This window comes from Mesoplodon mirus, assembly GCF_964341445.2.
Source record: "Mesoplodon mirus genome assembly, chromosome: 1".
NCBI lineage: Eukaryota > Metazoa > Chordata > Mammalia > Artiodactyla > Ziphiidae > Mesoplodon > Mesoplodon mirus.
The window spans coordinates 5,658,606-5,674,939 of record NC_138976.1 but is presented as its reverse complement, the minus strand read 5'-3'; the positions used below and the strand labels follow the sequence as shown (position 1 = coordinate 5,674,939).

Here is a 16,334-nt window from a genome sequence, read left to right as displayed (position 1 = left end):
TGTTTCAGCCTGCCTATATAACCTCTGTTCACATTTCTCACAAACATGCCACTAGAAGACGCCTCTGGCGTGTTTAATCTGCCCACACTGCTGGTGCATCCCACTTTCAGAGTAGACCTGGGAAGAGATCCATGTAAGCCCTGAATGTGGCCTTGGAGCTGACTAGGTAGGGAATTCCAGGGTCCTGGATACCTAGAATATGGTAGTTAGGCTCTTGGTAGGCACATCCCCTGAGCCTTCAGACCCCTTGCCTTGTGGGGAGAGCTGGAGTCTGTTAAATTGTGGAATTGAGGACGGGGTCCTCTCTTGTCCTAAGTTCTAAGTGTGGTAGAGAGATAAAAGTTCTCAGGTTCAGGAAGCCCATCAAAGTCCAACACAGTCAAAAAGGAAAGGAAAAGAAGGAAAGAAACCCATGTCTGAATATATAGTGAACCTATAGAATATCAAAGACAGAAAAGACTCTTAAAATAGCTAGAGAGAAAAGACAGATCACCTGCAAAGGATTAGAGTGACAGCTGGCTTTTCTACAGCAAGAGTAGAAGCCCTGAAACGGTAGAATAATATTTTCAAAGTAGGCAGAGAAAATAACTATTAACCTAGAATTGTATAGCCATAAAACAGTCTTTCAAGACTGAGAGTGAAATACATTTTCAGATAAATAAAAACAAAAAGAATTTACCACTGAGAACTCATCACGAAAGGACATTCTCAAGGATATATTTCAAGAAGGGAAACGACTCTAAGAAAGAAGGTTTAGAATTTAAGAAGTTAAATAGACCCAGCGAAGTGGATTAACTTGCCTAAACATCCCAGTTGGTTTAGAACCGAGCCAGGACTTAAACCCCCAAATCATCTTTCTTCCATCCAGACAGAATGAAAGTAAGAAATAAAGTTGAAAATAGAATAGCATTTTCATCTAGGAAGTAGACCTAGGTTGCCTTGGGGTTCACTTCTGAGGTATGCCCTACGTTTGTGCGAGGACACACCATCACTTAGGTTGAGTCTTGACAGCCTCTGGGAATTCGCTCTGAGCTTCCCATTGCTAATGTGTCATTTTTCCTTTCTCCTGACACTGAGTTGGTTGCTCAAACTGAGATCTTTACATTCTGCCCTTCAAGAGGCCACATGGTAACCTGAGGCCACAAATAACTGAAAGCCTCTCCAGGGAGGTGACCCCTTTCATGTCACTGCTTGTCTCTTGATTTTCTTCTTTTTCCTTTCCAGTTTCCATCAGCTACCTCCTGCACCAACTGGTCCTTCAAGAATTTCTTCATCCTCCCAGCCCTCCACTTGTACCCTTTCTCTATAACAAACCAGTAACTATGTCAAATAAGATTTCTGATGTGGGGTCCTGGGCAGCACAAAGAGTGGAAGTATTGGATGGGGGAGGGTATAAGATGGGTTAAGATGTGTGGAAAATGTTGAATAGGGTATTTTAAGAGAAAAGTAACTATACTTCAATAAAACTTAAAAAAGGATTTTTTTTAAAAAATAGGATATTTTAAGAGATATTTCAAATAATACTGTACTGTCTATTTACGTAGTTGTGCTTGAATTCTTAACTGGTGGTAGTCATAATCATCAGGGTTTCCTGTAATTGGAATGTTCTTAAACCTTTCAGAACATGTTGATACTATTCTCTCCGTCCATTTTAGAAGTTTCAGACATTTCTTCTAAGAAACAAATCTGTTCCATACAAGCTGTGTTGTGAACTGCACGTTTTGACTTGAGTTTTAGTACTGAGCTTTGCCTGCTTTTTAAAGAGTCAGGTAAACACAGCTAATGAGTGCACCTCATTAGCTACCATCATCCTGCAGGTGACATTGGATCATGGTACATCGCTATCTTGTTGAGTTTGGTGCTTCAAACAGCAAAGTTTGTGACTGCCCTTAGGTCATATATATTTTTTTACCTGCAAGCTTACATCCATAAAGTTAGCAGAATATATCATGGTCAAGTTCATAAACTAGCTGATTTATTTTGTTCATTTACTGAGCTTGGGAAGAATCTTTTTTTAAAGGCCAAGTTTAAGATACCTTAGAACATAAAAATATGTGTGTTTCCTGGCCCATTCTATCTTTTGAAGGCCAGATTTCATCAAAACAAATGAATCACTGTTTTTTCTTCCTTCATCATCCCCTAATTGGTTTCCAAAATAAAATGATTAATGGCTGCGTTTCTCAACTGCATTGTTTTGATTACAGTCGTACCACCAGTACTGATGATACACTGGGAAACATTTTCAAAACGGATGGATGTTCTTGACTGGGTCACATGACTTCCCGAAGGGTTCCCCTGATATGTCGCCACCAGGAAGTCTTCAAAGGGGCAAGCCCCTTCATATGCGTTTGTTATAAGTTAAGGAAAGTGATTTTAAATAATGAAACCTTGGTTATGATTCAGGCTCCATTTTTCTTCAGATCTGTTTTAGTTTTCAGATTGGGAAAAAGTATGCATTTTAGAATTCCCTAGAGCATATTTTTAATTCCTGGAGGTTTTTTTTGTTTCATTTTGTTTTGTTTTTTAAATCATCAGTTTGTGTGAAAGCGTCATCAGTTGACCCACTGGCAGAATATGATTATTCCTGACTGTAGGCACCTCTCTCCTGGTACCCTCAAAAGAGCGACTCTCTTCACATTTCTTTAGCACTTTGTCCGATGTGTGATAAGGAAGCATAAAGCTAGTTGGACTAGCTAGAAGACCCAAGGGTTTCTTGTGAGCATCCACTTGTACTACAATTGGGCCTTTTGTTCATTGGTGAACTGCTCCTTGCCATGCTGTCTTATAGCTCGTTGGCCATTGAGTATTTCATTTATAGCAACAGGAAGGAATAATTACCCAGATATTACGAAGTGGGTGGTTTTAGAATTCCACTTCAGATGGCATCAACCCTTAATGCAGCTGGTTTCACTTAATACATTTTGTTTAAACAAACCCTGTTCCTGGAAGTGGTTTCGGAATAGTCTGTTCCTTGTAGCTGTTCCTTTGCTCTTATTTTTAAAAATGTTTTCCCAACGATATCATAAGTGCATGAGCCTGACAGATACAAAAATTTTGCTTAAAGTTATTGCACTTATGAATAGAGTTGTGTCCAGATATGATATATTGATTATCGTATTCAGAGCTTAAAGATTTAATTTGGTACCTTTATTTTGCATAACTGGCCACATTGTTTTGTTGTTTAGGTATATTTCTCTTTAAGGGACTCTGATGTCTAGAAATCACGACTGACTGACTAAATAGATAAATTAGAGAATAAGTGTTTTCCACTTTGTAAACATGAAAAATTCTTAACAAAAAGCCATGGCTGGGCTGATTAAGCAATCAGTATATTTTCAAGTGGGATATAAATTTCTAGTTTAGGTATGATACCACAATATTAAATTTTTAAAAAGACTGAATAGAAATAAAAAATAAGATACTGGTAGTCTCTACTCTGACTTTTACTTTATCGAAAGAATTTTAATGAGAGAATCTTTTAAAAACAGGAATTTATAAAACATATGCAAGTCATTAAGAACTTTTTATATAAACTTTCATTTTATTGTATTCTCTCATAGGATTTATTCTTGTCTTCGGAGAACTTATTTCGATTTGTAATTATACTTTAATTAATGTGATACTTTGTTCACTGCCCCTCCCCCTCCTGGACTGTAAGCTCCCTTAGCACAGGAACATGCCTATCTTGTGCTTTTATTAAATCTCAGTACATATTCTATTACCTGGCATATAGTAGATGTTTAGTAGAAACTTATTGAGTGAATGAATGAATCAGTGAAATGCTTTTCACATTTCTGTGCTACTAGAGTGCAGTATAATGATAATGATAGCAAACTTACATTACTGTTAACTATGTCAGACCCTGTTCTGAATGCTTTATATACTCCGTAAGTATTGGGTAGTCACTGCATACAAAGCATTCAACAACGTGATGGTTAACATTTAAATCTTGCTGCCAAGACCTTTCTTATTTGTATTTGACAGTTATTCCAGGCATTTTCCATATAGGAATATTTTGGTAATAAAAGAACACAGGATGTTCTTCCGCTCCCAGGACTAGTGGGTTTGTGATTCCAGGTGCAAATCTCTGTTGCCAGGACCCATGGACCTGTTCTCAAAGCTCAAACACTACATCAAGAGATTAGACCAGGTACCTTTTCCTTTTTCCCCTCTTTTTCCCCCCCTTTGGTGTTCATCTATTCAGCAGGTCAGAATTGATACAGCTTCCAGAAGCTTCCAGTAAACAAATGATTACCTTTTTTTTTTTTTTTTTTTTTTTTTTTTTTTTTTTAATATGCCGTCTTATTTATTTAGGCTATGTTGGGTCTTCGTTTCTGTGCAAGGGCTTTCTCTAGTTGTGGCAAGTGGGGGCCACTCTTCATCGCGGTGCGTGGGCCTCTCACTATCGCAACCTCTCTTGTTGCGGAGCACAGGCTCCAGACGTGCAGGCTCAGTAGTTGTGGCTCACGGGCCTAGTTGCTCCGTGGCATGTGGGATCTTCCCTGACCAGGGCTCGAACCCGTGTCCCCTGCATTGGCAGGCAGATTCTCAACCACTGCGCCACCAGGGAAGCCCAAATGATTACCTTTTAATTCTTATCCTGATGAATACTTTTTGATTGTAATTGTTTTTATTACAATGGTAGTGTTTACTCATTATTTTAAAATAAGTAAATGTCTCTTTCTCTTGATCACCCCCCTTAGGAGTATCCCCTGTTGTTTGTTGAATATTCATCAGACCTTTTTCTCTCGTGGCTTCTTTTTTTTTTTTTTTTTTTTGCTGTATGCGGGCCTCTCACTGTTGTGGCCTCTCCCGTTGCGGAGCGCAGGCTCAGCGGCCATGGCTCACGGACCCAGCCGTTCCGCGGCATGTGGGATCTTCCCGGACCGGGGCACGAACCCGTGTCCCCTGCATCGGCAGGCGGACTCTCAACCACTGCGCCACCAGGGAAGCCCCTCTCCTGGCTTCTTGAATGTTTAAGAAGGTTGCATTTGAAAACACTGTATCCTACACCATATGTAAAAGTGGATGTTCTGCTTCTCAGAGTACAATTTAATTTACTTTGTAGATGTTATTAATGAAAAGCAGAGAAGACACTGGGCCCAATATTAAGTGTGGAACTTACAAAACATATATTAATGATTGTTACTAAGTTATTGCTCACAATGGAACCTGTAACATATTCCTGTTAAATTAATCTCAAATTGCTAAGTGTATTATTCCAATAATCAGAAAAGGTAGATAAGTAACAAGGAGCAGGAGACTCGTGCCCAAGTAAAAGATAAATGTGCATTTACAGCATCTAAGAATCTTTTGGCAAATCAAGAATGATCACCAGTAGCAAACAGCTTTACTGGTCATCTGTCTGCTTGGATTTAGTACTTTGGTTTAGTACAATATTTGGTAGAACATTACTGACCAGAAAACATGGATGTCACACCTCTAGAAAGAAAACCTATAGTAGTTCAGTTCCCAATGTGTACCTTAGTTGTTTTTTGTTGTTATTGTTACTTTTTTTTTTACTTTTCAAGTAAAAATAAGAATCTCTAAAAAGAAAAGAAAAGAAAAGAAAAGAATAATCACCAAGCTCTTTCACACTACTTGAGAATAGTGGAAAGACAGAGGAGACATGCTATGAGATTGATTGGGATTTCCCAGCGTGCTTTCTCTATTTCTTGAATATTGTACAGTACTTTGCCACGGTTTGTTACCTGGATGAAATGAGAAACCTTTGCCTTCAGTATTTCCTACCAACCCTTTCTTGACTTTGTTCTCTGCCTCTTCCTATAATAACAATGAATTCTTTAAGAATAGCAGGGGGATTGAAGAAGCAAGGTGGTTAAACAAAAATTGTCTTTACACATACCAGCCCATTCTGTGATGTACATGAGTTCAGAGCAACCTCAAAGGCCCCTCTTCCAGCCCCATGCTTCACCCTTAACAGTAATGTGAATGAAGCCAGGAGAGTCATAAAACTGTGGGTTTAAGGTGCCATAAGGAAAGGAGGCCGCACTAACGCCAATGTTTGGAGCTGTGTTTGTCCTCCCAGAGGTGTTGGTACTGGTAAGCAGTGCTCCGTGGTGAGGGTGAGCTTTGCCTTTGTAGAGTGCATGATGGGTGATAGTGAAAGGGCCATGGGAAAGAATTACTGGGAGGGTTGCAGGTGCATTGGCTCAGGCAGATTGGTTGTACGAAGAGTACACAGGAAGGCTGAGGTTTGGGAGTTTATTCTCTTAAAAGTGATCCGTGTCTAATAACCCCTGGAAAATCTTCATTTACTTCCAAGGGGTACACATACTCCAGTCTGAGTCCTGATCTAGATTCTATCATGTATTAGCTGTGACCCTGGACAAATAACTTTACTCTTATGGCCTCAGTAAGAAAATGGATCATAATGCCACCTCCCTAAAGGGTTTGATGGGATTTCAATGGGATATTGCATATAGAGTGCTTGATACAGTAAGTAAAAAGTTATGTGTCAACCATTATTGATATCATGATGATAAAATCTGTAACATAATGGTTTTTATAAGTGAAATATAGTTGAAATTTGTTAACAGTCAACTCCTCACAGACCTTCAGGGAAGCCTGTCAAGGAAGGAAATCTTAGTGAAGTAATGGAGAACACTGAACAGTACCTTGACAACGTCTTAGGGGAGGATATGTATAGAATATTAGGGCCTGGGTTGGGAGATTTTTTTTTAAGTAATTAAAAAAAAATTAAGGTATTCTTTACATGTAATAAAGTCCACCCATTTTAAGTGTACGTTTTGATGAATTTTGGTGCGTAATCATGGAACCTCTGTCACAACTGAGATTATAAAACAGTTCCCTCGTTATTACAATTTTTTCTGTGCCCCTTTCCAGTTAATTCCCTTCTCCAACCACTGGTTCCAGGCAACTACCCATCTGCCTTCTGTCTCTGTAATTTTGCCTTTTCAAGAAGTTCATGTAAGTGGAATAATACAAAAACCATAGACTTTTGTATTTGACTTCTTCCACATAGCATGATTTTTTGGTATTCATTCATGTTGTTGTGTAGACTGTCTCTTTTCTTTTCCTTGCTAAATTTCTTTATCCATTTATCGAGACGTTTAAAACCTTCAATCTTCTGGGGCAAAGAAAGCACTGTGCGACATTTAGAACTCTGATTTACAAACAGGGTGGTCACAAATTTTCCTGGCTGGAAGACTTCCACAACTTTCCTGATCAGGTCATCATAGGAGGTCTGACTTAGGTTTGTTTCAAAGCTAACATAAGAAAATTGTGGTTCTGGAGTGATGGGAATAGTCCAATAAGTTCCATCCGATTTCATTCCATTCATTGAATACCCACAAGGATTGAACAGTGTGGGATCAATGACAGAACCTGGTATCAGGTCACGAATTCCACTCTCACGAGTGCCATCCTTTGCAGTAACACCATCTTTCATGTAGAACTGGTCCATAACTGCTGGGTCAAGCTCACTCATCAGAATTTCCAGGGTTTGATCTGGCTGATTGATTACCCGACTCTCTGGGAAATCCAAAGTATACAAGTACCAACAATCAGAATTCATGCCTCCCATACAATATGCTGCTCCATTTGGGGAAATTGAGTTAAGAAACTTCCTGGAAATTCCGGTGTGGGTACCCTTGGTGAGAAGACTTCATGAAATTCTTACAAGAATAAAAGAAGCTTTGAGTCAAACCCGCTGTAATCCCTAGCAAGTTTCAACAGGGGAACCAGTGCTTTCAGCAAGAGGGTGGTACCACGTGTCTTCAAAATGAAACGTCTCTTGGAGACAAACACGCTACTGTCACGGAGTACATAAGCTTCCTGCTTGTCAGTTTTTGTCACACGTACGATTGAACACTGCACATCCTTCAAAAGTATGTCCCACTCGGATCTTGGGATGGTGCGAACATCCCCAGATCCTTGGTTTGCGCCGGGTTGCTGCCTGGAGAACCAAACCTCCAGCAGCTTCTGGGTCCCTTCGAAAAAATGTGCAACTTCCATCAGCGTGAGACTAGCGAACAACCAACAACCCCCAAAAATCAACTAAATTAAATCTCTTCTCCCGCTGCTGCTGCCGCAGCTGCGGATTGTTCCGGCTGTGTTAACTAAAGTTGAGGTTCCATTTTTGCTATAATTCTATGTTAACTTTTTTTTTAAGGGTTAATAAAATTTTCCCGGCTTTGTGTGTGTGTGTGTGTGTGTGTGTGTGTGTGAGTGAAAGTTGAACGTGCGTCTGTTGGAAATAGAGGCAGATACAGCTCAGTCCCTTGTAGTCCGCTGTTTCCGCGTTAGAGAGTAGAGCGAGCGCTAGCTAACGTCGCCGGCCCTGCTGCCTTTTTATTGCTAATGTATAGAAGTAAGAACGACTTTTGTATACCGAACTTGTATCCTGCAATATGCTAACTTCACTTATTAGTTCTAGTAGCGCTTTGGTGTGTCGCTTAGGGTTTTCTCCAAACGCTCGGAGTTTTTTGTTGTTGTTTCTATCTTCAGATCTTTTGTCTTTAGCTGAGCTGCTGTGAGCCTGTCCCACATATGAGTATGAGTAGTTCAAGGGTCAGTGAGAGATGAGTGTACAGAGTTCGGAGATCACCCCGTCTCTGTCCCTTCTAGGATTACTCGGCACTCTTCGGCATTTGTAGTTTCCTGGCTTCACTTTTCTGATTCACCAAGTCAGAAATGCTGTGACTTTCTCTATGCATGTTCCAACCCCCTCTGCATATGACATGTCATAGTATCCAAAGACAAGAAATTGTTGATTATAGGAACTTAAAAAAAAAAAGGGAACTTTTTTTCAAAATGATTCTTGAGTAATGACAGAAAATTCAGATAGTTAACATAATATTTTGTTGATAAAAGGGAAAGGAATCTTTTATCTGGAAGTGGAATAACTTGGTCACTTTACAGAAAGAAAACCCAAATTCTGATTTTACTTTTTGTCTATCATTCATTTAAAAATTTGCAATAAAGATTTATAAGTCCTTTTCTTAATGAATAAATAAATTTATTAACATTGAGCCAAGATTTCCAATATTTTTAAACACAATTCAATATTTTCTTCAAATTCACTATCTGTAGGCATTATAAATCTAGACAAACAGTTTATTTTCCTCAGACCCTTTACATTTACAATTAATAGTTTATCCTCAAATTTGTCTTCTGGTATCTTTTATCATTTATAAAACTTTGAATTAATTAATATACCTTCTTAGGTATGTGTTTATGAATAGATGACAAAAATTTTTTTTTAATTTTATTATTTATTTATTTATTTTTAGCTGCCTTGGGTCTTCATTGCTGCACGCAGGCTTTCTCTAGTTGAGACGAGCTGGGGCTACTCTTCATTGTGGTGCGCGGGCTTCTTATTACGGTGGTTTCTCTTGTTGCGGAGCACAGGCTCTAAGCGTGTGGGCTTCAGTAGTTGTGGCATGTGGACACAGTAGTTGTGGCTCCCGGGCTCTAGAGCACAGGCTCAGTAGTTGTGGTCCACAGGCTTAGTTGCTCCGTGGCATGTGGGATCTTCCTGGACCAGGGCTTGAACCCGTGTCCCCTGCATTGGCAGGCGGATTCCCAACCACTGTGCTACCAGGGAAGTCCCATAGATGATAAAATTAAACCTCTTAACTAGTTGTAAAATGTAACTGATTGCATCACATTAAATAAAACAATGCATAGATTATATTGGTTTACTCTCTTAATAAACTAATAATTTTCTTAATGAAAAAACAGACAGGGCTTCCCTGGTGGAGCAGTGGTTGAGCGTCCGCTTGCCGATTCAGGGGACACGGGTTTGTGCCCCGGTCCCGGAAGATCCCACATGCCGCAGAGCGGCTGGGCCCGTGAGCCATGGCCGCTGAGCCTGCGCGTCCGGAGCCTGTGCTCCGCAACGGGAGAGGCCACAACAGTGAGAGGCCCGCGTACCGCAAAAAAAAAACAAAACAAAAACAAAAACAGACAAACCACATTTATCTTAGGTACCTATTCCTATTTCTCTGTAACCATTTATATTAGCTAACTTTAAAGTTAAAGTTTTTAGACACAAGAGAAAACTAGAAGACTGGAAACCAAGAACTGTCTAGCAAATTTTTCTATGAGCATACATTTTATGTCACTTTAACAAATTTTAAAGTGACAAAATAAGCATGGATATATCATTTAGAGAAATTTACACATCCAGTTAATCAATCTATTGGTAACTTTTATATAAAAATAAGGAAGAAGGGTAATTTAAAGCTATATGTGGTGCCCAATGTTTGGATCTTTTCCTTTAGTTAGACATTATCCATATATCAAAAGATTATTAATTAACTCAATTTATCATTTGTTTAAGAGATCTTTAAGTGGACTAAACAACTGGAAATTAAAACTTAGACCAACACATCAAATCTTTATGATTTAAAGCATTATAAGAATTCATGAGATTAAATCATTTTAAAAAGATATTTTATTATATAAGTTCTTTCAATTAAATTCAATTTTATTTTTTATAATTTTAAACAATTTGTGGAAACAGTGATAACTTACTGGATCCATAGAACTAATAAAGTTAATTTAGAAGGTTTAAATCATGAGAAATTAACCCCAAATCTTACATTGATTTAATTATTGCATTATTTTTATATCATAATAAAATCAGGAGGCATAGAGTTATTTTTAAGCTAATTTTATCTCACTCTTGTATACAGTCCAAAGAATCATCTAATTATCAGGAATATTACATAAATATTTTAATATAAATAAACCTCCTATGGTCATATATCCAAAAAGATTTTTAAGACTCTTGGATATACTAAGCCTAGGTATAGGAAACAAAACTATTACCCAAACCCACATTTAAACTTTTGGGTTATAATTTCAGCAAGGGAAAAGTAGAAGCAAAAATAGTTTAATTTTTCTCTCTTTCTTATGGAAATTTTGGACTGTTAATCTGTACTAGATATTTCTTGAGTCTGCACATAAGGACTGAAAAACTATTTATTATTAGTTAATCTCCAGACTTACCCAAGAAAAGAGAAAATATGGGAAAGGAAGGAAGAAAGAAGTGAGAGCAAGCTGACTGCAGATAGATACGAGTGGCTGCTTATCTTCTCTGTGTAAGGAGAGGAGAAGACTTAGACAAGGCAAAACCCATTTTGACAGACCCACTCAAAACTACCAGAGCTAAAGTCAGTACAGCTCGTTTAAATAGTAATTCAGATTCTTGGCATCCTATTAAGTCATGTCCTTTAAAAGCTGGCACTTAGTAAGTATGGGAGAAAAGAGGAGGTCTCCCAATTTAAAAAGGTGATCTGTCTTTTAGATGGGCAAGGCAGAGACTCTCCTCATGAGGTTTCTTCCCTTTTTTCTTCTGTGTTTAATGTGTCTCTTAAATGAAAAATCTTATTCATAACAAAATTTTCAAAATGGCAACTGCAATTTCAGATTGGTAGAATTACACCAGTTAGAGAGAGATACATATGCGTTCAAATATGAAGAGAGCAGGTATTTGGCCCAAAGGGCCAGGAAAAGAAGACCTCACAAAAATGGTGTCAGTAGGAATGGTGCTTATGCAATCTTGAGAAAGAAGAATAGAGCTAGAGGTATCACACTCCCTGACTTCAGACTATACTACAAAGCTACAATAATCAAAACAGTATGGTAGCAACACAAAAACAGACATATAGATCAATGGAACAGAATAGAGAGCCCAGAAATAAACCCGTGCACTTAAATGGTCAACTGATCTATGTCAAAAGAGGCAAAAATATATAATGGGGAAAAAAGTCTTTTCAGTAAGTGGTGCTGGGAAAACTGGACAGCTACATATGAAGGAATAAAATTAGAACATTTTCTTACACCATATACAAAAACTCAGATTAAACGTAAGACCAGAAACCATAAAACTCCTAGAAGAAAGCATAGAACACTGTTTGACAGAAATTGTAACAGTATATTTTTTATCTGTCCTAAGGCAAAGGAAGCAAAAGCAAACATAAATAAATGGGACCTGATTAAACTTAAAAGCTTTTGCACAGCAAAGGAAACCATTGACAATATGAAAGGACAGCCTACAGAATGGGAAAAAAATAACTGCAAATGATATGACTGATAAGGGGTTATTATCCAAAATATATAAATAGCTCATATAACTCATTATCAAAAAAATAAACAACTCAATTAAAATGGGCAGAAAACCTGAACAGACATTTTTCCAAAGAAGACACAGAGATAACCAACAGACACATGAAAAGATGTTCAGCATCACTAATCATCAGAGAAAGGCAAGTCAAAACCATAGTGAGATATCACCTCACACCTGTCAGAATGGCTATCATCAAAAAAGACCACAAATAACAATTGTTGGCAAGGATGTAGAGAAACGGGAACTCTTGTACACTGGTGGTGGGAATGTAAATTGGTGCAGGTCCTATGGAAAACAATATGAAGTTTCCTCAAAAAACTGAAAAGGAATTACCATATGATCCAGCAATTCCACTCCTGGATATATATCCAAAGAAAATAAAAACACTAACTTGAAAAGATACACGTACCCCAGTGTTCAAAACAGCATTATTTACGATAGCCAAGATATGGAAGCAACCTAAGTGTCCATCAATAGACAAATAGATAAAGAAGGTGTGGCGTGTGTGTGTGTGTGTATATATGTATAATGGAATACTACTCAGCCATAAGAAAGAATGAAATTTTGCCATTTTCAGGGACATGGATGGACCTGGAGGGTATTATGCTTAGTGAAATGTCAGACTGAGGAAGATAGATAGTGTATGTTGTCACTTATATGTGGAATCTAAGAAATAAAATGAATTAATATAACAACTGAAACAGACTTACAGAGAACAAACCAGTGGTTATCAGTGGGGAGAGGGAAGGCAGAGGGGATTAAGAGGTACAAACTACTATGTATAAAATAAATAAGCTAAAAGGATATATTTTACAGCACAGGGAATATAGCCAATATTTTATAATAGCTTTAAATGGAGTATAAGCTATAAAAAATTTTTGAATCACTGTGTTGTACACCTGAAACTAATATAATATTATAAATCACTATACCTCAATTAAAAAAAAAAAAAAAGAGAGACTGGTGCTTATGCAAACCTCATATCTCCAGAATCTGGTCAAAGGCCAGGGAGTCACCAAGTGGAGTCCCAATGAACCCCCCAACAATTGATGTCTATCACTACCCTTAGAAAACAGGGCTTGTGGAAATTCACTTTAACACCATTTGCTTAACGGTGGAATTAGGTTCTTAATTCAACCAACCCAAGCAATCAATAATGAGCGACTGTATACAGGACTTGGCTGTAGGTATATACAAAGATGGATCAGACATAAGACATAGTTTCAGCTGCCTAGGGAGCTCACAGTCTAGCTCTTCTTTTGAGCAAAATATTGCTTAAGTTGTTGCCTTAATGGTAGGATAAATCTGCCTTGGAATTGATCCAAGGTGATTTAATTACTGTGAAATAGTTACACCAATAAGGCTTAAATTCCAGAGAAGCCCCTACTGGATTCCAGCATGCTGCAGAATATTAGGATTCCTGTTCTTATGTTGGTAAGCCAGGCCAGCCCTATTTTCTGTGATGACTTTTTTTAAAAATAAAATAATGCATTCACTAGTTTAAAAATTAATATATAAAAATGTAGATTGAGAAGTCTTACTCTGACCCTTGTGTGTATCTACTTGGTTATTGCATTCTCATTTCTCCCATGAATAAACACTATAATCAGTTTCTTAGATGTCTTTCCATTGTTTCTTTGTGCAAATACAAGCAACAATGAATTCATGTACTTTTAAATCCCATTCTTACACAGAAGCTAGAATACCAGTTCAAAGGTGGTCAGGCAGGAGGAATTCTGTCTTACTTGGGGGAGGATCAGCGCTTTTTTTTCTAGTCAGGCCTTCAACTGATTGGATGAAATCCACCCACATTAAGGAGGGCAATCTCATCCAAAAACACCCTCATGGAAACAACCAGAATAATGTTTGACCAAATATCTGGATACTCTGTGACCCAGTTAACCTGACACATAAAATTAACCATCAGAAGGGTCTTGCCCCAATTAATGGTAGAGTAAATGCTACTCTGGTCTTGCCTAACAACGTTTAAGAGCAAAACCCAAAAGGATCAAATTGTTTTCAGACTGTATCTCAGAACAAAGCTAAAGAATATTTTTAGCAATGCAAAAATATCTAGGACCCAACATGGTAAAATACACAATGTCTGCATCCAGTCAAAAATTACTAGGTATGTAAGGTAGTAGGAAATACTCCAGTAACTGACCAGAAATGACACAGATGGTAGAAATAGCAAATATGGACATTAAAATAATTATTATAATTGTATTCCATATGTTTAAGAAGCTAGAGGAAAGGTGTTAATTAGAGACATGGAAGATAAACTTCTAGAGATGAAAACTACAATTGCTGAGATGAATACATTGAATGAAATTGATGTCAGAATAAACAGCACAGAAATAAAGATTAGTGATTTTGAAGACAATGTAAACTGTCCAAAATGAAACACAGAAAGAAAAAAATCTGAAAAAAATTAATGAACAAAGCATCAGTGAAGTGCAGGGCCCATTATATGTGTAATTGGAGTGTCTGAAGGAGGAAGGAAGTGTGAGGGATAGAAGAAATAACAGAAGAAAAAAATGACTGAAAAAAAAAACCCTCCAAATGTAATGAAAGTAATAAACCCATAAATCCAAGAATCTCAAGGAACTCCACGCACAAGAAACATGAAGAAAAATGGTATCAAGGCACATTATACTCAAATTGCATAAAACTAGTGATAGAGAAGAATGTTAAACGCAGCCAGAGAAAATGAAGATTAGGATGAGAGCAGATTCCGCTTTGAAAACAGTGTAAGCCAGGCAACAGCGGAGCAACATCTTTAAACAAAAGAAAAACGTCGTCAACCTAGAATTCTTTTCTTGGTGAAAATATCTTTCAAAAACAAAGGCAATATAAAGTCTTCTTCAGACATATCAAAAACTGAAAGAATTCATTACCAGCAGGCTTGCACTAAAAAAAATGTCAAAGAATGTCCTTGAAGCAGAAGAAAAATGATACCTGGTGGAAACCAGAGTTACAAAAAGAAAGTGATACACTGGAGAAGGGTAACTACCTTGTAAATATATACTATTTTTTCTCATTATTTATTTATTTAAAATCATTTATTTATTTATTTATTTATTTTGGGCTGTGTTGGGTCTTCGTTGCTGCGCGCAGGCTTTCTCTAGTTGCGGAGAGCGGGGGCTACTCTTTGTTGCGGTGCGCGGGCTTCTCATTGCGGTGGCTTCTCTTGTTGTGGAGCACGGGCTCTAGGCACGTGGGCTTCAGTAGTTGTGGCATGTGGTCTCGGTCGTTGTGGCTCACGGGCTCTAGAGCGCAGGCTCAGTCGTTGTGGCGCACGGGCTTCGTTGCTCCACGGCATGTGGGATCTTCCCGGCCCAGGGCTCGAACCTGTGTCCCCTGCATTGGCAGGCAGATTCTTAACCACTGCGCCACCAGGGAAGCCCTTTTCTCATTATTTAAATCTCTTTAAAAGATACGTCTTTTAAACAAAAGCAGAAATAAATAACACAGTGGCATTTACAGCTTATGTAGAAGTAAAGTTGACGACAGCAGTCGCACAAATGGGAGTGGGAAAATGGAAGTCTACTGTTGTAAGAGTCTTATGCTATATGTGAAGTAATATATCATTTGCAAGGAGACTGTGATAAGTTAAAGACGTATATGATAAACTCTAAAGCAGCAGAGTTATAGCTCATAAGCCAACAGAGATACATTATAATAATGAAGGTATTTAATTAATACAAAAAAGGGCAGCCAGAAAAACTTGGAAAAATGAACAAAGAACAGATTACATAGCAGTACATCTGAAACTTATTTTTTACAAAAGAACAGATTGGATAAATATAAAATAGCAAGATGGTAGATTAAATTCCACATTGATAGTATGTTAAATATAAAAGTCTAAACGTCCCAATAAAAAACAGAGACTGTCAGATTGTATAAAAATAAGACCCATTTATATGTTACCTACAGTGAACCCAGTTTTCATATAAAGATACAAATAGATTAAAAGCAAAAGGGTGGGAAAAGTTGTACCATGTCAACATTAATCAAAAGATTAACTTGAATGTCTATATCAGACAGTAGATTTCAAAACAGAGCATAGTACCAAGGATAAAGAGAGTCATTTCGTAATGGTAAAGAGGTCAATCCAATAAGAATATATAATCCTGGGCCTCCCTGGTGGCGCAGTGGTTGAGAGTCCGCCTGCCAATGCAGGGGATACGGGTTCGTGTCCCGGTCTGGGAGGATC

At 37.9% G+C, this 16,334-nt stretch overlaps 1 protein-coding gene and 1 pseudogene across 2 annotated transcripts in view; one reads left to right on the top strand and one right to left on the bottom strand.

Annotated features, from left to right (window-relative positions):
- The window catches only part of LOC309801705 (S-adenosylmethionine decarboxylase proenzyme-like), a 34,597-nt pseudogene extending 26,579 nt beyond the window's left edge, over positions 1–8,018 (bottom strand). The window contains exon 1 of the transcript in view: positions 7,066–8,018. The product of the transcript in view is annotated as an S-adenosylmethionine decarboxylase proenzyme-like (transcript). The remainder of the gene's footprint in view (positions 1–7,065) is intronic.
- Positions 1–16,334, top strand: part of ABL1 (ABL proto-oncogene 1, non-receptor tyrosine kinase) — a 134,799-nt gene that overhangs the window by 52,281 nt on the left and 66,184 nt on the right. The gene's annotated exons all lie outside the window — the stretch shown is intronic.